Below are 27315 nucleotides of genomic sequence, written 5' to 3' on the forward strand. Positions count from 1 at the left end.
GTTCTGCATTGCATTTACTTGGTCATTGAACTTGGCCTCACTCAAAATTCATCAAATGCCTCTTTATCTCGTCAGCTTTTCTTGTAGCTTAGTGGCTCTTAGTATTAAGAGGCATGCACACAGAAAGATACCAATGTTTTAATAAGTGAAAGCATTCAGTTTTCCTGATTTGTCACAAGTTCAATTATCTCCAAGTTCTCTCCCTGCCCCCAGTACATTTATAATGCTTTTATTCCCTGGTCCCGAGCCTCCTGTACCTTTCAGCTGAATCTCTGCTCCTACACCTTGGATCAAGATAGCACCAGGTAACCTGCCCAATCCTCTTAGACAAGACAAAACCAAGCACTGAAACAAATGGCTTAGAACTTTCAGGTACAAAGATACTATCAGCAATCCAAGTCTTGCTGGACACATCCACTGGACCACAGAAACAATTTGCTCAGCACACATTCTTTGAGCCTCTGAACATGTGACTTCAGAGGAACATTGAAAGGCCTTAAAAGAAAAAAAAAAAAAACTTAACAAAAGATGCAGAGTTTTTAGCACAAGTCCTTCATAACACCAAAGTCCATGATTTAAACTTCTCTGTCCAAAAAAAAAAAAAAAAAAACTTAACAAAAGATGCAGAGTTTTTAGCACAAGTCCTTCATAACACCAAAGTCCATGATTTAAACTTCTCTGTCCTTAAGGGTTTCTTCAAAGGTAATGAATGAATGATTGAGTTGAGTGATTTTAATTATAGCTCTTGAAATTTGAGCATACCAACCTTGATTTAAATTCTGATTCTAGGCCTCACTTCGTCTTCCTGTGAAATTCCCTTTTATCCCTTCTTACTAAACCTATGTACCCAGACATGTATCCAGATACATTGTGCTCATCTTTAATGTGCTTCAGCCATGTTGTGTCAACATTTTTCAGCTGTGCCTACTTCATCTACTTAGGGACCACCCTGCCTCTCGTCTAGAATCTCTGTTGTCTTTTGCTTTGTCTATCAGTCTCAGTCAACCATTATGCAGTTTCAGACCCGTCCCTGCCCTTCTCCAGACCTCTGGGAGTTATCAGCCTCTCGGCCCCACTTGGAACACAAACCTAGCTTTATGTTTGAGCCCTTCTACCCAGCTTAAGGTAGGAAAAGTTAAATCTGGGTGCCTTGAGACTGACACTTGGAAGCAAGTAGGTCAAAGGAAATGACTTTGTCTTCTTCCTTCTTCAGAGAAGGAAGAACATCTAGTCCTGCTTCTTTTCCTCCCCCTGAATCTCTCAAGGGATATAGTTCCCAAAATAACCATAGACGATCTAGTGTGTCCCACTTACAAACTGTTTGTACTAGCTGTGGCCAGCTCACAGGCACTCTCATGCTCCATGGATGGATGATGCAGTCAAAAGAAGTCCCTGGGCTTTATTGCAATGTATGTTTCAGTGACTTGGACCAGTGGATACTGCTAGAAACTGCTCAAGTCACTATAGGGGTGACCTGAGGAATTACCAGCTGTGCACAGGGAGCAGAAGTCTTTGATGACTGGTTTCCTCTTCCCTAGAGTCATTTAACAGCAGGAGGGGCTGTGCAGTGGAGGGAGCAGCTGTTTATTCTCATGACACTTCACACTGCTGAAGACAGCTCTTTGATTGATGCCTCCCCTACCCCGCCTTCAAAAGATGTAGTTTGTTCTCTAGGGACAGAAATGGTTTGAAGCTAGGTAGGTTTGTGACTTCGTCTCGGTCAAACTCTGGTTCCTTACAAGGACAAAACCTTCACTTTCCCTAGTTTGGTCTGCTCCTAGGAACTAAATAGACGGGTTACAAAAGTCTTGCTGCCACTACCCTCTCTCTACCTTTTCTGGACTTATTGACTTGATCCTAAACTTGGGATAGACTGTTCTATTATCCCCTACTTAAAAAGGGGGGGGGCCTTGGACTCAGGTAGTAAGAAAGGATACTAAGTTCAAGACCAGGTTGAACTATGTTAAACTAATTTTTCAAATAAAAATAAGGGGATCATTTTCTTGCTCAAGACCACAGATGTAGAGCCAAGATTTGAATCCAGTTTTAGGACTGAGAGGACCACTAGAACTTCTGGATGGAACTTCACATGGGCTACCTAAAAGCCTTAACACACACACACACACACACACACACACACACACACACACACCATACAGAGTTATATGCATACACACACACAACACACACACACAGAGATATGCATACACCACACACACACATCTATGACAACAATTGTTTTTCTTTCCAACAAAGTGTAATTTAATCTACTTTCAGAAAACATAATCATTGAAAGTAAGTGTTGAAGCGTCAGAGACAAGAATAAGAAAACAAGTGAAAGTAAAACTCAAAACTTGCTGGAAACAGGAAGCTGAGGAAGCAGGTTAGAAGCCCTGGTGGGAAAGACAGGCTAAGCACTTCTGTCCATTTCATAAGATGCCTTATGTTAGAATTCAAGAGATAATCACCTCAAACTTTTCTTATCTAAAAGCCCACTGATCCCTACCTGAAAAATAAAGGATCAAACACCTCAACACTGGGAAGAGAGAGAAGAATTATCATATCCCTCTAACCTTCCCTGAATTCTACCATTAGCCAAGCCTACTAACCCAAGATACAAAGAAGCTATGCCAAAAGAAAGATGGAAGTCTGTACACTCGAGTCAGCAGGTCAAAGAAGACCACCCTGAATAGCTTGAGAACAACTGGAATCCAACAGCTGGTTGAGCCAAGACTTCCCAGCCCTATGCTCGGCAGTGGCCCAAGCCTACTGTTTATTTGCAATGCAGAAGCATATCATCCAAATACAAGAACATCAGCTCCCATTTCAGTGTGAACGGGGAACAGTCAAAATAAGCAGACACTCGGAGAGGCCTTCCTTTCACTGGCACAGGTGGGAGCCGACGGACACTAACGCATGCCAGATTTGTGGGGGAAAATGGAAGAATCCCAAGATGCTCTGCTCAGCCATTCGCTGCCCTGCAAACCCCACATAAATATTATACAGATTTATTTTATAATTTCTTATGTGTACATGTGTGTATCTGTGTGGGGGTATGTTTGTGTTTGTGAAGAAGACAGTAGAGCTCCCTGGGGCTGCACTCACAGGAAGTTGTGAGCTGCCTAGTGTGGGTGCGAGGAACTAAACTTAGGTCTTCTGTGACAGCAGTATTTGCTCTAAACTCGTGAGCCATTCTCTCTAGTCCCTGTAAACATTGTTTTTAAATGGAAAAAAAATCACACTGGTGATCTGATGATTCTACATTTAGGAGTCACTGTTAGAGGTATCAGTGGTGTGAGATTTTTATTGAATGAAAAATGAATTCTGTTCTTTTTAGTCTCACACTTAGCTGCAAAACATCCTACTATGTGTGTTAGGGCTACAGTTGAAATTCCAGTCACTTTTTAGGAAATGTCCAACACTTTTGAAGTTATTTCTTACTAGTGACTTTATAACATAATATATACACCCCAACTGCCAATTTTAAATGACTCTAGAAAGCAATTGCTTATCAAAATCCTCCATAATAGATTTTTTTAAAAAATTGTTAAAGAAACTCATCAATCCTCAGTAATCATTTAAAATAAGTGATTCACAGAAGCTCCTGGCTGCCTCTGCCCCCACTCCAAAAGCCATGACCATGAATAACTCCAATTCACATTCCCCCCACCCCAACTCTGGAAATGCTAATCACCTCCAGAGATGTTACACAGGCAGCTGAAAAGCCAGATGACCACAAGCAATTAGCCAATCAATTTGGCTTGAAATCGCCCCCAACACAATTGGCAGAAAGCCACGCATGGAGTGGGCAGCCACCTCTTTGAAAGGAAACAAAAGGTATTAGCCACCCACACTACATTAATAACCTGCCATGGTGCCTGAAATTACCACCATTCTAATCACATGTTGGGATTTCAGCAGTGTTCAAAAGCGTGTCGGCTTATGAGCACCCATTACTACACTAAGTAGCCCTTACATAGGAAAACTGAAGGGTAGTGTTGTAAGGAAATGAAAAGGAGAGGGTCAGCCTAGCAGGAAGAAAACTGTGGGGAAAATCCGAGAAGATGTGTGGAAAGAGGTGTGGAGAATGTAAAGGAGGAGAGTTAAAAAACCAAACCTCATCTGCTGGCCATATTCCTTAGAGGGAAAAAGATGATGACTGCCATGGATAATAATCTCAAGCAAGACTTCCAAACACTTCATCCAGCAGAGGATTGGGCGATTTGTGTGCTTATGAGAACAAAGAAGGTGATCACAGAAGATAGCATAGTTTTATATATATATATATATATATAGATAGATAGATAGATAGATAGATAGATAGATAGTTATATATATATATATTTAAAAAAAAACATTCGAGGTTAACTGCATTTCTTTTTATGGAAAAAAAAAAAAGAGTAGACTGAAAAGCAGAGGGATACATAGACAGACTTCTGGCTTTCAAGAAGACCTAACAGAGATACCAATGTTTTGACACTGCTGTATGACACTGTTATCTCATATCAGGGCAAGCTGAACTAATAGGTATCCTGGAACACGGGAAGCCTATATATAGACCTCTGGTTGAATGTACCTGGATATACCTGATCCGAGGGCAAAGTGAACCATTACGTTCAAGACAGGCTTCTGTAGGCTATCAAGAATACCATTAGCTGGTTCCTCCACTGATTAATTTGAATGTTTATGTTCAAAGGTACTAGATACTAAGTTAATGAAACCTTCTAGAAGGAAGCCTTTAAGTCATGATGCTAATAGACCTGCTCTACTCAACATTTTCCCCAACACTACTACAGCAGCTTAAAAGCTATACTGATCCCATTTACAAATTACATGAAGCCAAAGACACACTTAACCAACTTCTAAACTCAAGTGTTTGGGGGTCCAATTTCATAAGCTCTCCTATTAATAAAGTATCAAAACCCAAAGGTGGATATGGCTTGAATGTAAGTTCTGCACTGATAGATATCACATTACCTGCCTGAATCCATAGTACAGGAGATAGGCCATAGAAGGTGCTGCCCACACAGTGTTCTACACTGTGCTAGTGTAGACACCACCATCCGAGAGAGGATGCCTACCCACATGAGAGTGACCTGTATAGTACAAGAGTCTCAGCTACCTAGGGAGCAGCAGTTTTAACTCTCAAACCAAACAATCTCTTCCTTAGAATATGATACACAGAGGAAACACACAAAGGTAGGATGCTTCTAAAGGACCCTGCCAAGTCTGAGATGTTGTAACATTATGGAGGCACCTTCCTAACTTGTGGAATTGAAAACCAGCATGAAAGTGAAAGACAAGCCCTGATCTGTGAATCACCCCATGGAAACCAGTATTCTGAACCTAGAGTAGGGAAGTAGCAAACAATCCGGGCCTTTTCTTCCTCTGAGCTCCTTAACCATGGGGGTCTTATTTGCACGGTTGGCTGGGAGTTTAAATAAACTTTTCTTGGGTGGCTAGGATGTTTGTAGTGAGGATGGGGGCTGCAGGCAGTCAAATGGTGATGTGTCAACTACTGATTTCCCAGCCTCCTGCAAAAACAGAATTGGGTGTTTTCCTATAGAGAGAGTGATTTATATGGATAAGAACAACTACAACAAACGAACAGAACAAAACGCAAATCATAGGGAAGCATTTCTTCTATAATTAAGAGAAATCTTCCCATTAATTAGGACATGAAAATAACACAAGGAGAAATCACGTCCAGAGAGTGACTACCCTAAGTTCTAAGGAACGTAGCTGAATACTGTCGTATGTAAACCTAAATGTACCCAACAGTTGCTTGGAGCACAGGAAGCACTGGTCTGAAAGTAATAAGAGACATTTTTGAGACATCTAACCAATTCACCTTCCAAATCTGAGCATGTACTATGTATGACAAGGTAATTCTGTCAAGGTCTCTTCCTTTTGAAAGGTTAAATTATATCTTTAACCATTAAGCAATCAATGGGCACTATAGTAGTTGGATATACTTAGTCCCCAAAGATTTGTGTGATGGAAGTTTGATTTTGTTGATCCCAAATGTGAGAGTATTAAGAGGTATTGTACATGTTTTAAAAAATAGAAAACTTGTGACAAATTATTGTCACACTATTCTCTGAAGGTACTTTTCATAGGACCCTAGGTCATTCTTTTTAAAAAGAACAAGTTTGGCCACATGTCAATTTCACTGTGGCTTCCAATTGTGCCATCTGATGTTTTGCCTCTCATGTATGCTAGTGACATGGTGCCATCCACATGTCGTGATATGGATGAGACCCTTCAGGGATGGCATCATGTTATATGGGCTTACAAATCTGTAAGCTAAATATGTTTATTGTTTTATAAAAAGTATCTGGTTTAAAGTATTTTATTATAGTGACAGAAAAAGGCTAATGCTGGCACTTAGATTGTTTCTGCATCTCAGCTACTGTGAATAGTACTAAGATAACAGGACAATGCAGATGTCTTTATGAGTTGGTGATTTTTATCTCCACTCTATGCCCAGAGGAAGATTACTGGATCCTATAGTATTCAATGGCTAATTGTGACTATCAAGTAAATAAATTGAGACACCTAGGTGAAGCACACTCTGTAGGTCTATGAGAATATTTCAAGATGACTGAATTGTGAGGATTCTAACATAATCACTGGCTACTCCACTGATGGATTCAGGGTTTCTAACTCTTTGTCTCCAGCAGGTGTGTGTGTGTATGTGTGTGTCTGTGTATAGGTCTATACTTTTCATCCAGCTTCCTGGTAATCAATAGAGGACCATAGTGAAAAAACAATCTGAGCAGTTCTACCCAAGGAATCTCCAACATGATGGACTTTTAAGAAACTCTCTTCATAATATTTTTTTGTCCACTTAGGACAATGTATTATCTGAAGGACTGACGCTTCTCTCAGTTCTGATCCCTCAAATCAAAGAGAAACTAGAGATTTCTTGGGCACAGTTTCAGTAAAAATGTAATTTCAAAAGTATTTTTGAGGCACAGTTGGTAGAATGTGAAGATGTGCAGCCATGGATAAAAAGAGTTCATTACACTTAACATTGTGGAGGGACTACTTTCAAATCTGGCACTTGAAACAAACAAAGTCAGTTAAGTGAAAGCACTGAGTCACAAGGGTCTACAGGCAGCATAAACATTGACAGTCTTTTCTATCAAATTCACCCATATAATGTATATATATACAAAATTGTTTAGAACAGGAAAATCAGACAGCACTGAATAACTAGATTGAATAAATGAAGTCCCCCAGTAAACCTCTTTTAAGCTGCTCTTTGGTCACCACTGAAAAAAGAAAGACTAGGTTAGCTTGTAAAAACATCTCATGGGCCACAGTTTGCCTCAACAGAAGAAGAGCAAAACTAAAGGTAGAATCCGAGGTAAAAGACCAGTTTTCAAAGGTGAGCTTTGAGGGGAGGGGTTTGCAATAGGTGAAGTTGCCCCCTCCTCCACAGGCCATTTAACAGTGACTGGTGATATTTTTGGTATTCCTGGAATCTAGTGGGTGGAAGTCAGGGATTCTGCTTATCACCGCCTGCTATGCAAATTAGAACTACGAAGAAATATCCAAAGCCATGTGCCAGTAATGCCTGTTTTAAGGCCAGTCACTACACATCATTCTCTCCTTGCTTTTCCTAACTGCGTGCCTCATCAGAGTGCTTAATTTTATGTGCATGTAATCACTATGTGACTGTAGACAGATCTCTGAACATGTTTAAAATAGAATACAACAGCTACTTACTTCATAATGTTGTTGAGAGAATGCACAATACGTTCCTGGATATCCCCAGATTTCAAACAGCACTTGCTATATATGCATCAAATACTGTCTATTATTATTCTGAATTCAGCAGATCAAGGATACTCAAAATGCTGTTGGTCAGCAAAGAGTAAAACCTACCTAGGAATGGGCTGTCAGGGAAGGTATCCTGGAGAAAGGTTCAAAACTAGAGGTGGGAACATCAGTTGAGAAGTGATTTAAGTCCCGGTTCAATGTGGGCAGAAAGCTCTAGTTACAAGGAAAGAGCCCTATCATAACATAAGACTTGGCGACCACTGGCTATAGGAGACAAAGAAGCTAGGAAGGAGTTGGTACTGGTAGCACTTTAAAAAGATACTTAACTTTGCTGAACTTTGACTTTCTCTACCCATAAAGTGAAGAACGTATCACACCTCCCCCCCCCCCAGGGATTATAGCAGAAAGTGAGGAGAAATTCTCACTACTGTTGTCAGTATTATTAACAGATTATAGTGGCACTGGAAGAGGTCCCTAGACGACAATTAGCAAGAAGCTCAGTAATCAAGAGAAGTCTTGTTATTCCTTCATAGAATATAAACGTTACTGTCTACCTCCTACTCAGTGATATGCTTTTCCCAAACACTATACTGTTCTGGCGGGAAGATGTTCCCGTTCTGAAGACCAAGATGAGCCCACACACAGTGTCAGCAGCCTGTTCCTAATGTCAGCAATGGATAGGATCTTAAACAGACTTGAAAGACAGTTCCCCCTCTTTATTCTACTCACTGTAAACATAGCCCATACGTTCCATCTAATGGTTGTATTGCACCTCTCTTTATTGAAATACAAAGCTCAGTGTGCACTGCTGAATGAATGAGCTTGCTGCTAAGGATGTTAGCATTTTAATTGTATCACCTCCCAAGAGAAATAAATGGTGTACAGTATCTTCATTCTGAAAAGAACACACACAGTGAGTTTCCAACCAGTGTAAGTCCCGATTCGTCGGTGCTAATCTAGAGCTTCAAGGTTGCTATCTGATTTCCTTAAGGGGTAATTTATTTATTGTGCTTAGTTGACAAACAATTATACAAAGCTAAGTCTGCAAGCCCCAAACTAGTCACTCCTAAAAGTCACACAGGTGAGGACAAAATAACTACATCTGACAAAAGGACACAGGGGTGGGGAGGGAGGGTCAGGGGGAACACCCCAAATAACAGTTGCTCCCTCAAGCCAAGTAGCAGCCTGAGTTGTAACAGAACATGCCAGCAATCAGTACTCAAATGGATATTATTAAATCTGAGAATCCTGCATTTAGTGCTGTTAAAATAACTGAGACTACTTATTTGAGCCCATTAAATAATCATAAATTTAAATCTATTTCTTCAGACTAAGATTTTTTTCATAGAATCAAATTAGAGTTGAAAGGAGTTTTAGAGATCAGCTAGCCCTGTGATTGTTAACCATTTGGGGGAATCAGCTAGCTCTGTGATTGTTAACCATTTGGGGGAATCAGCTAGCTCTGTGATTGTTAACCATTTGGGGGATATTTTTTAAGGACCATAATTGAACTGTATACATTCATTCTGTCTCTGTCTCCCTCTGTATCTTTCTGCCTTTGTCTCTCTGTCTCTGTCTCTCCCCTGGTGGAAAAAAAACCCATAACATATACAAAACCTTTACACAGAATTTCAGGGGCTTCGAACACTAACTATAACCCACCCTTGGACTTCAGTTAATCCATTTATCCTTTTAAATAAAGAAAAGTGAATTTTCAGAATGCTGTTTTGCCTAACCTCTGAGCCAGAAGATCACCTTATCCTTTAAAAATGCAGTGTTGGGGATAGGAATGTAGCTCAGTTAGTGGAGCGCTTTCCATGCATTTGTATTGGGCATACAGTTGTTCGATTGTATAGATGCAAAATCTAAGGTTTAGAGAACTAGAGTTCCAAAGTCTTCTACAGAAAGCTGACCATGTTTTCCCCCAAGAAAGACAGATTGAGGTAGCAGCAAGAGACAGAGACCCTCAAGTGGCTCTCAGGATCCCCCCAGCCTCTCTGCAGTATTTCTAGTTTGCTAAGTGCTAAAGAAATGGAAGGAAGCATGGAGCTAGAGGCGAGAGGGAGGGGCAAGTACCAAGCAGATCTAGCTTAACCCACAAATTAAGAAAAGGCCTCACACTCCATAAGTTCTCCAGGGACCTTGTGGTGGTTCCCAGAGCTCGGAAACATTCCCAGGCCTGTAATTTATGAGGTATTGAGGTATAGTTTTAAGGCTTGTCTATAGGCTGAGCTCGTGTTACTTCACAACCATGGTAGGGGGGTGCTGAAAATCACACACAGCTTTTGCCTCATCAGGGACAGAAAATGCTCAGCTCTTCGATTTCCAATAAATACCAGTTTCGGTTGGTACATTCTCCATATATGCAAATTGGCTTTAGCACAAGCAAGGGAATTCTTCATGCTTGCCCCAGCTTAAACATGAACTGACTCCATAGGTAAACCTGAAGGGCCTCCTTCCTGCCCTCAAGCATCCCCACAGTACTCTACGCTACGCCAATGCTCTCCTCTCTAGCAGCCATGTTGCTCTGCTCAAATGCACTCTCCCTCCACACTTCTCAATTTTCTAATCTGCCTTCTTTTGTGTTTTGCTGTGGTGCTAGGTATTTATCTCTTTTCATTCCTGTTGTGCTGGTAATCAGAGCCTCTGAATGGCTCAGTGGGAAAAAAAAGAAAGAAAACAAAAGTGAGGCTTAGAGAGGCCACCCAACTTTCTTGCGAGTACAAAGGCACATTTCTACTACAATTTCACTGTCTGTATTAAAGATGTCTGGGCAAAGAATAACGAGCGTGTGGTGGGGGTGGCACAGAAAGAGCTGTGTAGAATAGCTATATTTAAAATGTCTTTTTCTTATCTTCTCTCCCTGACCACCCACTGCCATCCACCCCCCCCTCTCCATCCTACCCCCAAAACTGCCACAGCACCTTTGAAGCAAAATAAATGACTTCCCTTTTCGGAATTTCAGGAGCTATCTATACATATCTGTTTAGCCTTAGGTAATGACTGGCGGCACTCCTGTTTTATTTGAAAATTGCTTAGCTTTCAGTTGAATATGATTGCTTTGTTCTTGGTATTTTCATACATGAAAACAATGTATTCAGATCATAATCGCCCCCCATAGAAACTGGTAGGTTGCTCATGCTACAGTGGAGGGCCCATGCACATACAGGAAGCAGTAATTGGATTCTGGGGGTTATCCGTGGGAAGAGGAGGAGGAGGAGGAAGAGGAGGAGGAGGAGGAGGAGGGAATGTGATTTCTTTTACATTTCACTGAATCCCTTTACAGTTTTTATGCCCCTGGAGGACAAGTTCTTTTGTGGCAATATATGGAAGAGCATCATGTGAAGCAAAGGTACATCCTCATCGAAAACCTGCACTATACTTAACATTTCGAGAACATCTAGTTTTCAGGAAAGTCTAACTTTCCAAGTTACAACTAACTAACCTGAAAAAAAACTAAGAGGACTTAGCTGAAGGACAATTATGAATCCTCATATAAATGACATCAGCATTATCCAACACTAAGATACCTTCACATTATCTTTTTTGTTTGCTTGGTTGATTGGTTTGGTTTTGGTTTTCTAGAGACCGGGTTTCTCTGTATAGCCCTGACTATTCTACATCTCACTTTGTAGACCAGGCTGGCCCTGAACTCAAAGATGCCCCTTCTTCTGCCTCCTGAGTGCTGGGGTTAAAAGTGCCCAGTGCCCTAGCATTATCTCAAGATTTGAGTCTCAAAACTTGAGACTTCAGCAAGACTGGGATTCATTCCATTTTATAGATGAAGAAAATGAGGCTCCTGCAAGTGAGGTGGTTTTCTGAAGGTTAGACAGTTCCCCCATGACAAAAACAGGACAAGAAATCAAAGACAAAAGTTTCCCCACATGTTTAAACCCCTAGGATAAAAAATATCGCAGCTCTCTCACCTTGACTTAAAAGAGCTAACAACTTGGCTTGTGAAAAATGAAAAGCCTTAAAGGAAGGTGGAATAAAAATCTGAAAGACAATCACTGATCTTTTATCTTCTAGACTTCAAGCTGAATCAAGTTCTTCAAAGAAAACCCAATAAAGCCCAGACATTTTCATCATAACAAAATAAATAATTCAGTCAGGCTTTAGAGAACTCCTGCAGTACGATTGGCTAGTTGATATATTTGTGACTTAGCCGTCACTAAACTGATTACAGCTTACCTGATTGACTCAGTGATGTCAACAAAGCCTTTGACACTGGCAGTTATGAATGGAAAGTGTAAGTCCCGATAAATAACCCGCAGCTCTTACATTTACTCCTAATGGAGAATTTAGCCCTTTCAAAAGTCAAACAGCTGATAGGCTAAAAATTATAGCCTATGGTCTATCTGGCAACAAAGACACTTGAGATTCATCACCTCTCCTCTTGCTAGGAAGATAGCAACAGAGCCTCAGGTTCTTCCAGCCAGACAGGCACGTTTGATTTTTTAAATTCCAGACTCTTTGAGCTATGAGGTGCTGCAGAAATTATCTACTCTAACACCACATTTTATATATGGGGAAAATAAAGCCTAGAAAATGACATTAATTGCTTAAGGCCATGCAGTGAGGCATGATGGAGTCAGAGCATGAGCCCTATCTTCTTAGTCCCAGTTCAATGTTCATCACTAGACCACACAACAGGGAACAATCTCCACCCAGCACGTACAAGGGCGCACACACATACACAGCCCCACACACAGCCCTTCTGAATTATAATGGCTCTATGAAGATAATTGAAGCCATATTCTCTGTGCCGCATTTCTATTGGCCTCAGTAGAAAGGGCTGAAAGGACACATAGATATAAAATTATACACAATTTTCAAGTTCAAGTGCATTTCATGGCTACAAATTAATGTTTTATCTTAATTCACCTGAAAATAAGTGAGGGAAACATGCATGCTCCGGTTCATCACCAGGCTTTTAATGTCTGCAAGTATGATATCCCCCCACTCTCTCTCTCCTTTTCTCATTTTTATGCACAGAGAAAATGGTTTAACAGCATCAACTACAACAAAACCCCTATAACCATGGTCACCTCTGAATATTAGGACTCTGGGTGAGTCTTTTTTTATTCTCAGTGCTGGGATTCGAATGTAGGAATTCTAACACTGAGCCTCATTTACACACTGCATGGTGGTTTTCATGTTGTTCTGTGTTTCCCAGAATTTGATAGCTTCTAAAATGAACTTTGTGATTTATGCATAAAGTATTCTTATCGACAGGTCAAACAGACAGATAACGTAAATATTATAATGAAACCATCAAACATATATCGTCTTGGTACTTTTCAGGTTCCCATAATAAACTTCAATCACCTCATGGTCAACTAAAATTATAAAACCTGCTCAATTAGAATTTCCCTCTTGAGAAATTGAAAAGCCTTTAAACTCTAATGATCATCTCTTTTTGTGCCAGGTACAGTAATTATTGTCTACAGATGGCATCTCAGAATTCACAATCAGCAAATAGAACGTTAAGGCTGGTGTAGTATAACTCAGTGGTACCTTACTTGCCTAGCATGTAGAAAGCCCTGAATTCCATCTGCTGGGGAAGGATGGGTATGGGGCATTCTTTTCTAAGACTAAGCACCAGCTAACAGTAATTGAGCATTTACTGTACACTAGGCAATCTTCTAAGCTTTCAATACGTTCTATCATTACTCCTCACAACAGCCACAAGTCTTATTATTGTCCCCCATTTTATTGATAAGGAAATGGAGGGTTATAGTAAGATTAGATGGATAGCATGATTGGAAACTAAGTCAATTCCTTCTAGAATCCATTATTTGCTCTTTATTATTTTTCCATACCTAAAGTAACGCAATCTCGTGGCTGATAAACGTGTTTCCCAGTTGAAGCTCTATCAGGTTTGCTTTGGTAAGCAAAGCTCTTGCCAATTAGCAGCCCCAATTAATGGGTTTGCTCTAGTCCTTCAAGCAAGTTAAACATGCCCTCCTGCAATCTTATATATACTATTAATGTGTTTAGTAGATGTTTTCTTCATAAATGCAATGAAAGTTAACTTCAGTCCAAGTCAAATTACCACAATATTCAAATGAACAGGGCCTGAGTTAATGAGAAGAGTTCACTCTACTCCATTAATTTTTACGAAATATTTACCTCTTGTTTGGAGGTCACTTGTACTATCTCAGCATTTATTAACTATATATTTAATGTACAAAAGGATGTTTGCACTCTTCCTATTTTCATATAAAAGGCTTCTGAGCAACTTTAAAACTAATAAGAGAAAGTCCAAGTACTGCTAGGCTTAACTGTGAGCTCTTTCAAAAGTCATCTCTGGGACACAGAGCTTTAACAATGAACAATGAACCCAGTAAGACAGCAAGTAAATTCACAATGAAAACAACAGCTCAGCCTGGCGTAGGGAAGGGATACCGTCAACGAGCTTCTCAAAGCAGTCCTCTCTAGGTGAAGCAAAGTGTCCTGTTCCAGAGTTTGAGTAGCAGAATAAGCAGCTCCCCCACCCATCTTGCTAAAAATGAACAAGGGCAACGGCACCTATTTTCTTGTAGTTTCACTCTTACATATATATCCCATTAGCTAACTCAGTTCCCAATTCAGCCACTAGTTATGGATGTGGGCTAGGTCAGGCCACCACCTCAAGCCTCCCATGTCTAAACCCATCCAGTGAAGAAAACAGCAACAGCATTGCCAACTATCCATTGGCACTGCTTGCAACTGGGATTGCATGCAAAGCATATCGAAATTTCCAGGAGAGCTGTGGTGTCTATAAATCATAATTGATAGATAATATCTCGCACTTACTGAACTTTTCTATTACTGCCTTCTTTCTATGTTTACTTTAATGCATACAGGGAAAAAAAAATGAGCATTTAAAGAAGCTAGAGAAGTGGTGAGTCAAAGTAGACTTCATGAGCTAGGGAAAGACAAGTCTCCTGCTCCTGTCAGTGTAGTGCCTGGGTTTTAACTAAGCCATGAAACAGAGGCCCTGTGTGGTACAGCTAACTACTTACAGGAGTCATTTCTCCATAGGACTCTAGCAAATCCCTCTCAGTTCCACATATCACTTTCCCCATTAAGGCACAGGCCCAAAGCAGCGGGACCACTTTCCTTTCATCCCTGTCAAACTCAGCAAGTTTCTCAGGAAGCAAACGCTAGTTAAATCATTTTCATAATTCTAAAATGCCTGTAAGACAAGTCCATGGTCTAATTATACCACTTAAATTTGTTGAAGATATTTGGGTTTTCTTTTTTTTTTTCATTTCAATAACTAAAGAGCCCAAGGGTTTAAAGTCCTAATAATCTAATAAACTTTGCTAAGTGAACATTGTAACAGATACGCCTGGATGGGATTTTGTGAATACCAGACGATTTCCCCTGATCTTTATCAGGGGGTCGGGGAGAGAAGTCTAAATCTTTGGCAGGAAGAAATTAAATGTAGTGCAAAATAATAACATCTGGCCAGACTGTATTTGTCAGGATAGCAGCCCCTTTAGATGTCAGGCTGAATAGTATTAAAATGAGTTCTGAAGGGTGTGTGCACGATGCTTTATTATGCAATAAGAAAGACTTCCATGCAGCCATAGAATACTTGGGGTACAATTAATTCACCCTAGTAGGGCCCTACAGGGAACTTCTTCATGTCAATGGAATTTGAAGCCTTCTGCCAAAGAAGTTTGGGCCTATTCTTGGGAGGATTTTATTTATTTCACCATCGTTGTCCAATTTCCTAAAAGCACTTTCTATTTCACAAAAGTCTACAAAATCATTTGAATGACTTATGGAATCTCGTCTGTATCTTGTAGCACTCCAAGAGACATACTGTAGCTCAATGAAAAGGTCAATGCCTTGGAAGTTCATCACATGCGGTTACCTCACCACCTACTCATGCTGTGGCCTTGGGTCCCTTAGTCGCTCTTAACCCCAGTTTCTACATCTATAGAATGGGGGAGATGCCTAATGGTAATATTACTGTTATGAAAATTACTCATGGTACATAGTAGATTGTTAGTAAGCTTAGTTCACTTTCTTGCTCCTTCCAAAAGACCAAATGAGTTCAAATGTCTAATCTCATCAACTTCCCACAGGCCTGTGACCTTCCTAGAGATTTAATTTCTTCAGAGATCTTCCTCTTGAATCAAAACTAAAACCACCATAGCTACATTTGACATGCTATCTGTATCATTTAAGTTCTTCATCTTTCAACCATCTGGCAGATATGGTTAGAAATGGTTAGAAAGAATATACTTAGGCTTTCCATTAGTGATTAATTTAATGTACAAAATACTTTGTTTTCCCTGTCCCTCTGAGGTTTCTTTGTTTGTTTGTTTTTGTTTGGTTTTGGATAGGGAGAATCGTGGTCATCTCACAATTTAAAAAAAAAAAGACAAAGTTTTTCACCAACAAACAACTCTTTCCAGACAGTTTATGCCATAAAACAATGTAAAGTTACCAGTTTATGTGATAGGCACATCTATCTTTTTCAAATATTAATTGCTAGAAAGAGCACTGTTTACCAAGCACCCAAAAGAATACTGTTTATCAAGCACCCAAAAGAGTACTACTTTTCAAGTCCCCAAAGAATAGGTATGTGGATAGAAGGCTATGAGATTTTCTCCTTACCTAGTGCTCTGTGAGGAACCACTAGGTTTCCTAAGCTGCCTTTGATGGGTAGAGACATGGAGGAGCAAACACATAGAGGACATCAAACAGTGGTTTCAGGGTCTCTATGTACAATTGAGGATGTGGGAAGGATATTTAGAGTCTATACACTAGGCCAAGAGATTGGTGGCAAGGGATATTTCACTAAGCACTGATCTAACTCCTAAGGCACAGGCTCCAGTGTATTTATTTACATCTCAAAATTACTTCCTCTTATGATGGCCAGAAATATTTGAGATTCAGGGAGAAAAAAGGTAACAGCTGATGTGAGTAGAGTGCACATGGGTTCATTCAGACTGCCAACATCAGGGAAAAAATAACTACAATAATCTTTTCAATTACTTTTTTATTAAGATGGGTCTTATATAGCCCAGATTTACACTATGTAACTCAAGCTGGCCTACACATTGTGACTCTCCTTCCCAAGTGCTGGAGGGTAGGTACCACACTTGGCTCAATTCACGTTTTCAATAACATTTACATATACATTACCTCTTTACATCTTCAAAAGCTCCAGGAGGTTGGCGGACCAGTCACTACAATCTTCATTTTTTTTTTAATCTTAAATTACTTACCCGTAGCTGGTAGGAAAAAGAATATATATTTGATTCATCCTGAAGATAATATTGTTAGAGAAAGAACATATTGGAAAACAGAGGAAGGAAATGGTGCATTGGAAAGAATTTTATACATTCACAAAGAATGAAAATTTGAATTATCAAACCAGTAAAACCAATTTATAACATATAAAATAGTTTGATATACTACATATGTAAATAGTTTTTGAAAATCAATAGGCATGTAATAAGGAACAATGAATACCTAATTTTAAATATTGAAACAATAAAAATTACCCAGTAAAAGGAAAAATGACCCACAAGTTTCCCTAATGACAAGAGTACTATTTTTCATCCAAACTGAGGTTACTATAAAGTGATGAGTCACATATGCTTAGAAAAATGGACATGTATACATTGCTAGTATAAGTGAAAATATAAGTGAACTTTATGAAATAGATATAATAAGTTTTAAAAACTATATAACCTCTAATATAAAATTTCCAGTTCCAGGAATTTGCCTTGAATCAATAATCAAGGACATGAATTTATATTTAGTCAGATGATAGATGGACATTATTTATCTTATTCATGTTAACTAAATACAAATTAAATTTTTTTATGTATTAAAAAATGCATTATTGACATGAAAAGACACTATTAATATACTACATAAAAGCAACATAATATATTTAGAAATATATCTTATATATTAATATTAGTTACTGATATGTGGTTTATATATTGATATATAAATTAACATGTATGCATATATATTTATATATATACATACAGCCATGTAATACAGACTAAAGGTATATAAGACATGTCAAAATATTACTAGTTATTAACCTCCAACAGATAGAACTGGGATATTTTATTCTCCAGTTTGTTCTTCCTTTGTGGGTTTTTATTTATATAATAAAAAGTAGTACCTGTTTATATAATAAAAAGTAATTTTAAAAAAGTAAGCTGTCTGGTGATGTGTTGACTTGGCATCTTCTAGGTAAATACCCCCAAGGTGGTATAAATCATATAAAATTAATTAAGTTAGTCTCAGAAAAACAAGTATCTTGTGTTTTCTCTCATATGTGAGTCATAGATTTTATACAGATATATAAAGTTGTCTGTCTGTCTGTCTCTTTCTCTCTCTCTCTCTCTGTGTGTGTGTGTGTGTGTGTGTGTGTGTGTGTGTAGAAGACAACAAAAACATAGGAGGTAAAGTGTATGATTGAGTAAGGGGGACTGGTTAACGGAAAAGCATGAAAGTGAAGGATAGAATGGTTTGGAGAAAATACGCTCAAATACATAAATACATGATATTTGTGTATGGAACTGGCCATATTTAAGAGAGTGTAATACTCATTTTTTAAAAATCAAATACCTTGAATAAGTTTTACTTTAATGCTTTTCAAGGCATCACTGATATAAGCAACAGTAACTATCCACACTGGCTTCTGCAAATGTGCCATAAGAAATACATACAAATGCATTCAACTGAAATTCTTCATTTCTTTATGGACAGTGATGTCTTATTTAAAGAGAATTTGGTGATTAATTAATGGTCACTCTATAATTTTGTTCACTATTCATTGATCTGATATACCTTCTACTTGAGTCAACCATTATACCCTTCATATTTGGTCAAATTGTTATACCTGAATAAAACTCCCTTATATTATAATTGATCAAGGAAGTCCGATTATAATGCAAACAGCTATAACATAGAATGAGAAGACTTTTCTTCACCAATGGCTTCCATTTATTGAGGAGCAAATACATAGCAAGCAAAACGGTAACTGTGCTTGCCATAATTTGGGCTTGATTTTCACAGTTCTATTGGGCTGTAATCATTAGCCCTATTGTGTAAAAAGCCCTGTGCAACTAGGAAGCAAAGCCGGAGGGTTTGAATTTATGAGTGCTTTGTCACTGTAAAGCCTGCGTATTCTGCTAGTCTAAGGAGAGGTAAGGTCGCATGCATGGTCATGGTCGTCAAATTAGAAGAACTACTAACTTAGTTGAGAGAGAGGGAGCACTCTGTAAGGTAGGGCAATAACTGAAAACTTACCATTCAATATAAAGTTACTTGCCTAAGTGACCACACACTGGGTCTCTTTTCTTCCTGGAACTAAGAGCGCCTTTGTGAAGGGAGGCTGTGAAGGTGGATCCACAAGAGACATTTAAGAAAGGCGACTTTCTTTTCCCTTATGTGGTAGGACACACAAGAACATATTTGGATGAGCTGACATGTCACCCACCTCACAGATTATCATCCCTGTAGCATGAAGTTTGTTCAGAGTGATTTGTGACGTGAGAGTAGGAAGTCACGCTACTAATGCGACTAATAGAACCCAATAGAAATCAGAGTAGTCATTCCTCTTACAGGCTAGATTGAGAGGCTATGTGAGACTCGTTCAGACCACTAGGGAACCATTTTGAAAATTGTACAGTCTTAAAGAAATACATGAATACATTCACACTCACACAGAGAGAGAGAGAGAAACTCACAAATACACAGAAACACACATAAAGACACAAACACACTAGAGAGGGATAAGAGAGTAAGAGAGAGAGGTACAGTTTCACAAGAAGAACATAAAATGCTCTAAAATACCAACCTATAATCTTATATTCATTTTAATTATATCAAAGCTTTAAAAAGCACTAAAAAATGTGTATGTGGCAGATATATTCCATTCAATATAGTGAAAGTGCGGTGTTCCATATAGAATTGCATTTACAAATGTAAATGTACAAGATAGAGTAAGAAAATAGTCACTATCATGAGTCTCATTGAAAGCCAGCTAAACTGAGTCTGAGTTGGCTGTAATCACTAGGCTCTGTAGCAAAGGGCAGCATAGACGTCAACGCCTCATACCTTTCACCTCACAGCCCTTTTGATTTAATGGCTCAAAGGGCAGGAACTTTCCCTTGGACACAAAGAGTTCTAACAGAGCTGCCCTTCCACTGCTGCCTGTTTAAGTCAGAGGACATCCTTGACACACTAGCCCTGTCCCCACTCTAAGAGAAAAGGATGAGTGGCAGATGACAAGGTCAGCCAGCAAGTCTAGGAAGAGTCCATCTAAAAGATGACTGATAATGTGGATTGGAGAAAAAGATCATTTACCTAACTCTCTCACATGCTCTCATCTTCAGTTAAAAGCCACATCTGTGGAGAGAACTCACACTGACAATCTTGCCCTACCCTAATCAAGAATATCCAGCCACTAGTTGAAATCATTTTTTTTATTTTTAGTTTTTTTCCAATCCCTATGGAGGCAGATTTCCTAAGAAGCTAATGAAAAGAGCTACAAGGACCCACCTTGACACATCTACTTCCAGAAGAGGTACGAGAGCTTAGTGTTCTAAATGACCTTCCTTAGGAAATGAGTCCCTCAAACTATAGAAAGCCTCAGCAAATATGGATCCACTCCAACACCTTATACAAACAGTAAACTCTTTCATGCCGCATTTCTCTAAGAGTGCTGACTGTCCATGTTAGCCATGTACAAATGTCTTGCTTTGTGAGATCTGAACTCTCTGAAGGTAGCTATGTAGTCATTTAGCTCTTTGAATCCCTCTTGATACTTGCCTTTTGAACATGCTAGTTACTGCTCAGCAAGTTTTCAAATAAAATGGAACAGAGTTCCCTTGAAAGAAAGAAAATTAGAATCGAATGAGTTCCCATAACCACAAAGCAAAATACAGGGAGTCTGGCTAAAACATAGTACTTAAGGGCGTGGTCTCTCCAGCTGTCCTTCCTGGGTCCAATTCCTCTTTACCATCTATTGGCTAGGCTACTCTGGACTTGTAATTTCCCTAAGCCTTCACTTCCTCAGGAGTAAAATGAAACCAACAAGCTGCCAATTTCACAGGCTTGAGGGGAGGTTTCAAGGAGATAAATACAAATGAAACTGGTTAGAGCAGGAGACTTTTCCTTCTTTTCTCACTTAGTCTCTCGGTGCCTATTTATGAAGGAAGTTCCTGATGACCCTGCAACTCACAACCATTTTCCCCCCACATCCACTTGCTTATTTCCTCTCATTCAGAAGAATCAGAGGCCAGTTGACCTGGCCTGGAGGCTGTATCCATAATCATTGCACTGCATTGCAGAAGCGGGGAGCAAAGGCGATGAAGAAGGGGTGACTCAGCTGTGCCTTTGCTGGTATTCTAGCTGAGTACTGATGGAGACTGGAACTGAAATACAACATCAGATGATGAATGAGACAACTGAGCCTGGGTGAGGAGCACAGGGATGAAGGGGAAAAAAATGGGAGAAGAGCAGGTAGGACCAGGAAGAAAGGAAGCGTCGGACCTAAGCCCTGGAAGCATCTCACAGTCCACAGGAAAAGTGTTTTTAATTTCAACATCACCACTTCCAGCTTAGAGGAAAATTGTTTCTACCTCCATTCAACTGTCAGGAGAATTGAAATCTCTCAAACATATGCTTCATTACCCCCATATCAGGTACTGCAACGCAGTGAGACAGAAAAAGGAGGAGGAACATATGTTTTAAGAAAGTAAACAAAGCCCGGTGGGGGGGCAGGGTGGGGAGCAATCAACTCTAGGCAAAGTGAGAGTCTTCCTGGAAGCTTGTAGAAGGCAGAAGGACCCTTCATTTGCTTGGTGGGGCACCCTAGTGATAAAGGTGGGCAGTGGTGGCGAGTGTAAGAGGTGCTGCAGTGAACAGGGCTAAGGGCTCATCTGCATAATCTTCTCACCTCCTTGGTGACCTTAGACATCTCTGCTTGCACACTGGCTCATTTTTCTAAGCTCTTTTTATTAAACAGTTTTCAGCCTAATGACTGACTTTCCTAAATCAATAAGAGGGCACAGGAAAGGTTTGCAACTCCCTCAACTCCTGCACAGCTAAAGCCACTGCAATTTAAAAACCAAATGGAATCTCAAAGTTCTTAGACCAAAGCTGATTTACTTTAAACACTCGGTTTTCCGTTATTTTTTTCCAATAGCCCTAATAATTAAAACAATTGCATTAAAAAAAAAAAACTAAACTTCGGAACCAAAATACCTCTTTGAGCCAGTGCCATAAAAAGTCCTCTAATTAGAGCCAGCACCTTCTGTGTTCTGATGAGAAATTTCCCCTTTATAATGGGATTAGCAGAGCTTTGCTGAGCGACGAGTGGGCTGATTAATAATTGACATTTTTGAGGATATATAACCTCACTCATGGTCAGGGTTTGTGTTCCTAAAATTCTTCTTTTCAATTGAATGTTATTCTATTTAGCTCCAACAAATGAATTAAGTTCTGATTAAACATCAACGTAATTATTCTCTCAGGCACACTGTTTTCAACAAAGACGGGGCTGTGACAGGGTGGCCAGCAGTTAACAGTTCAGACTCAGTGGGGCTCAGCCTAAGCAGAGCTAGTTAAGGGGGGGAATTTCTGAAATGAAGAAAACTTGCTCAGTACATACTGAAAACACCCAGCACATCACCAAAACTGAAATTAAGAAGTGATAGAATCATAAAACATGTTTACCAGCAGTCAAGCAATTTTTTAGTCACATATTAACTGTGAAGTAAGATAAATCTGCTTAAATACCATCCTCCCTCTTCAAAAAAAGTCCAGTTATTTCTAGGAGAAATGACTGAAGAAATTGCTCAGAGTTGATGGAAAAGGGTGTCCTAATCAAGGTCAGTTTTATTTAGGGGAACAGGAGAGACAGGACTGACAAGAATGGGTGCAGATAGAACGAGAAAGCCAGCAGAGAGCAAGGAAAGCAGGAAGAAACCACTGCCCTCCTCCCATACACAGAAAGCAAATCCTCCAAGCAGCCCTGGGGCCCTGCCTTCTTTTGCCTCCACTGTAATAGACAAGGCAGTTCAGGTGTGGCCTAGGCAGTGTCAAGGTGGCTCCCTGGGGGAGGTGCTAACTGTGAAAGCATGAGGTCTGGTGTACTGGAGCTACCTGAAACTGGACCATCTAAATGTGGCAGAGGCTGCTTAAGTATATCATGATGTCCATCTTCAAAGAGGTCAAAGGCCCCCATAATTTCTTGGGCACCACCTGGACTAGAAATGTCAATAGAAAAGAGCTGTCTTCATAAAGTGTGTGTGTGTGTGTGTGTGTGTGTTGTAAGACATTTTCACATAAAGTTTCTCTATGACTAAAATTTTAGCCCCATTTTATAGATTTGGCATAATAATCCAATCTAAATAATATCTCCAAAGCCATGAAGCTGTAAATGCAGGTCTTGAATTGGACTGGATTTTTCTGACTTAGAATTCAGTATTCTAAAAAAAAAAAAAGCAAAAACAAAAAACAAACAAACAAAAAACACCTTTTTCATCACACTTAGGAGGTACGTGTGCACACAAATGCATGTGTGCAGGTCAGAGAACAACTTTCAGGACTAGGTTCTCACCTTCCAACAAGTATGCTCCATGGACTGAACTCAGGCCATCAGGTTTGGTGACAAGCACCCACAGTGTCTGAGCCACCTCACTGGCATAAATTCAGCATTCTTCTGGTACTTTAAGCCTTTTAATATGTAAGTATTAAGACAAGGATAATGAACTTAAATCTGATCTTCCCAGGTTGCTTCCCAGTCGCCTATGAACACTAACTGTATTGCCTTCTATATGATTGGGGTTACTATAATACGTATAGAACCCTCTATAAATGTCCCTAACTACCATTTAGTGAGTTATTGGGTCCAGTTCTATGCTCTCCACTCTTACTGTTCCATGTTGCTTCATATTGTGCCTATGTACCTCTCCCTAGCACTACGCCACACTTCCATCCAATTGCTTCTCCACTAATAGCTAGAAAGTCAGAAAATGAAGCTTGTAAAGACTGTGAATTAATAAGAAGAGTAGGCTCCAAGCAAGGACCCTGGGTGCTCTCAGATGAGCTAACTGCATAAGGAGAAGCTCTGTGGCATTTGACATCATATAGAGATGTTTGCAGCTAAACCACAGGTTTCTTGCTCTGATCAAGAGTTCAGGCTGTGGGACAGTCAACTTCCAGTAAAAGCATAGAGTTAATGCATTCTAAGGAGCCCTTTCTCCCTCCCTCTGTCACTGGCACCTGGCACCTTGGGAAAGACCAAAATCATTCAATGCTGATAAAAACCCTGGACATATGGCTAAAGATTTCCTGGTAGTGTAAGGCTGAAAGTCATGATGGAATTCCACGAATGAGAACAGAACTGTAATCATGAAGATGAGGAGGTATTAGAGATACAAAATGTCAGCCTTGGATCTCATGTTTTCTTCAAGGGGACCATAAATCCCACTACTTCGTACTTTTGTTTTGCCTGAGAGCAAGGAGAACCAAGTCATAGGATAGATTGCTTGAGAGGCACAGTTGTACCTTAGAGTTTCCTTATCTATAAACTAGTGATGATTACAGTACAGGCCCCATAGGGTTGCTAGGAATATGAAATGAGATAATTATGTAAAAGTAAGCATCATACAGTAAGCACTTACTGAATCTTCACTATTATCCTTATCCTCATTATTATAAAGTAGGGGAGAGGAAAGAAAGCAAAGGGAAAAAAAAAGAATTAATTAAGCAGAAACAGAAAACGATTGTGCTGCCCCATTTTCCTAAGTAAATTAAATTTAGGAAACGAGGCAATGCAAAGATTGAGGATAAAGAACAACTTTTTTAATGCTTCAATCATTATCAAAACAGCATTAGCATTAGAGCACTCCAACCACGGTAGCAAAGGGCCCCAGGCTCATGTATGAGGGCAAAGGCTTCCTGCAATCAAAGACATAAAATCCAAATCGAGGCAGTAAGGACTGCTCATGAAACTGTGCACAGAGCTCCAAAGCGCTCTCCCTGCTAAAATACCCCCACCAATCAGGGCTACGGACAGAATCCTAAAGAGATTGAGAATCTAGGCCAAGATTAAGATAAGCTTACTCCAACTGCACGTGGTGGAGGAAATAGCTCACAAAAGCTACCACATCGAATTTCACATAAACAAAGTAGTAGGGCAATTTTCTCAATAATTTGGTCTACCAGGATCTTGAGGGATGGATGTTTAGTTTTGAGCAAAACCAATTGTGTCCCTCAATCCCAATTCATGGGAATAATAAGTAGTTATGAGAACCAGGAAATAGATGCCCAGCTTTCGTAGCAATTGCCTAGTTCTGATGCCTTGTTTGAAGCCTTCCCTCGTCAAAATGTTTGTTACAGAAAGAATTTGTGGTCAATGCTTCTCCAAGCATAACATAAATGCCTTGAGGTCTGTGATTGTGGTTGATTTTCTCTTGTGGGCTTTTTTTAAAGTGAGGCACACTAAAAATAAAAAAATTTTAAAAAATCAGAATGAAAAGAGATAAAGGAATAGGCATGACAGCAAGATTGCATGCACGAGGAAGTCGGCATCATTTGCTGTCTCCATGCTCCAATCCTAGAGTTGCCCTTCTGCCTGTCCCTGTGATTCTAGAAATAAATGTGTGTGCACTCACTTGTACTCCTATGTATGTGTGAGAGACAGAAACAGAGAGAGGACATCAGTAGTAGTAGGTATTGCCTCTGCTTTCTACTCTCAGCTCCTTTGGCTACTATTCAGCTTCTATACTATAGCAGCCGTATCTGTACACCAATCCAAAACACTGTCAGGACTTATTTTTGTCCCTAGTCTCGTACTGTTCCAGTCCCCTAAAACACAATACGCAAAGCGCAAGACTGGATAGGTACAGGAATTCCAATGACAAAAACCCTCAGATGGACAGCAATACCAGCTGCTCTGAAGACTAGAACCAGCATTATCATTCTGACATTGCATCTCAGCAGGCAATGTTAGAAAGGGAACATGAGGGGCTTGGTTATTCTAGAAGTGAAAGAAGACACTAATGTTCCATTCTCATCAAGTACCTCCATGCCTCAAAGACTGTTTCATCTGTCCACTTCAACCCAATCCTCTTGGTTCTTTTTTTCCCAATCCTCTTGTAACATTACTTATCACCCTACTTCCAGCCAGTGTATCAACTCCAAAACCATTCTAAGAAGTACATGAATGGTGCATGTATTTTTTAAACTGGTCTGAATTATTCATTCTATCACTAAATTGTTAGTCTCAACAAATGCTTCACGGGAGCCTCACTGTATAAATAGGTTAACAAAGATTTCACGCTTTTGTATTATACTTCATATAATGAACCTAACATCAATATTCCCTGGGGCTTTTGACACAAGAAACCGTTAGCAATGTATGTTTTATTAGCTAATTTGAACAACATTTTAGCTAATGCTAAGAATTTCATTTTAAATACCTAAAATAAGGTATAATCGACCCACCTTATAATTCAGAGGTTAATTCTTGTGAAGGTGTCATTAATCTGAAACTTAAGAATGTCAAATAGTCCAAAGTGTTAGCTCTGACCCCAAGCCTACATTAAAGGCAAGTGGCAGTTGATTCAGTATTCTTAGTTTAGAAGGGAGAAATGCAGGTTAGGGATAGAGTTCAGCTGGTCAAGTAAGGAGTTCGGACGCCCAGCACCCACAGAAAAAGTCAGGTGTAGCAGTGTGGACCTGTAACCCCATCACTGGAGATGGAAAACAACCAAGGAGGATTCCTAAAGCTCAGTGGTCAGTTAGCCTAGCTGAATAGGTAAGGTTCACATTAAGTGAAAGAGCCTCTTTCAAAAAAATAAAAGGTAGCACGTGAGAGAGGAAGATGCACATGCATTGACCTCTGGTCTCAGCACATGTACATACATGTGCACACACCCACATTACCAAGTATATAGCCATCCACAGCAACCCCCCAATAAGGAAGGGATGGAAGAGAAGCTCCATATCCACAAGTAATCTTCCTAGTGGCAAGAGGTAGCCTAAGTTAGGGGATAAAATCATGAACTCTAAAAACCAGGTAAGCTGGATACAAATCTTGCCTTCACCATTAATTTTAGGTGGGTAGCCTTGACAAATCACCTTACCATTCTGGTCTTGCACCTTCATCTATAAAATGGGGATAACAAAGACCCACCCATAGGTGGATTGTAAAGATGAAATGAAATGATACGTGTAAATTACTTAAAATCAAATGGTACTCTGTAAAGTCTTATCACTCCCATCATCTCCACTTGATCTTTGATCTGAAGGAGTCTTCCCTGTGCTTCTGCAGTTTCCCTGTAAATTGCCAAGGGTGGAATCAATTGCTGCCCATCCTTTTCCCAGTTCCTAGAGAAGCACGATGAAAAGTGACATTCAAAAGAAGAGGGGAGGGACGCACGCACACACACAAACTGGAAACTGGCTGGACACGAGAGCCAGCTGTTTCCTCTTGAATGGAAATGGCCCCAGTGGTCAGAAGGAGTTCATGTGTGTTCCACA

The 27315-nt window shown here is 39.8% G+C and overlaps 1 protein-coding gene and 1 long non-coding RNA gene across 2 annotated transcripts in view; one reads left to right on the forward strand and one right to left on the reverse strand.

Annotated features, from left to right (window-relative positions):
- Window positions 1–27315, reverse strand: part of Gpc3 (glypican 3) — a 338342-nt gene that overhangs the window by 279177 nt on the left and 31850 nt on the right. The window lies entirely within an intron of this gene.
- The window catches only part of LOC110286574, a 43196-nt gene continuing 36833 nt past the window's right edge, over window positions 20953–27315 (forward strand). Inside the window, exon 1 of the long non-coding RNA XR_002377149.1 lies at window positions 20953–21240. This is a non-coding gene — a long non-coding RNA (uncharacterized LOC110286574). The remainder of the gene's footprint in view (window positions 21241–27315) is intronic.

Source organism: Mus caroli, chromosome X, assembly GCF_900094665.2.
Source record: "Mus caroli chromosome X, CAROLI_EIJ_v1.1, whole genome shotgun sequence".
Classification (NCBI taxonomy): Eukaryota; Metazoa; Chordata; class Mammalia; order Rodentia; family Muridae; genus Mus; species Mus caroli.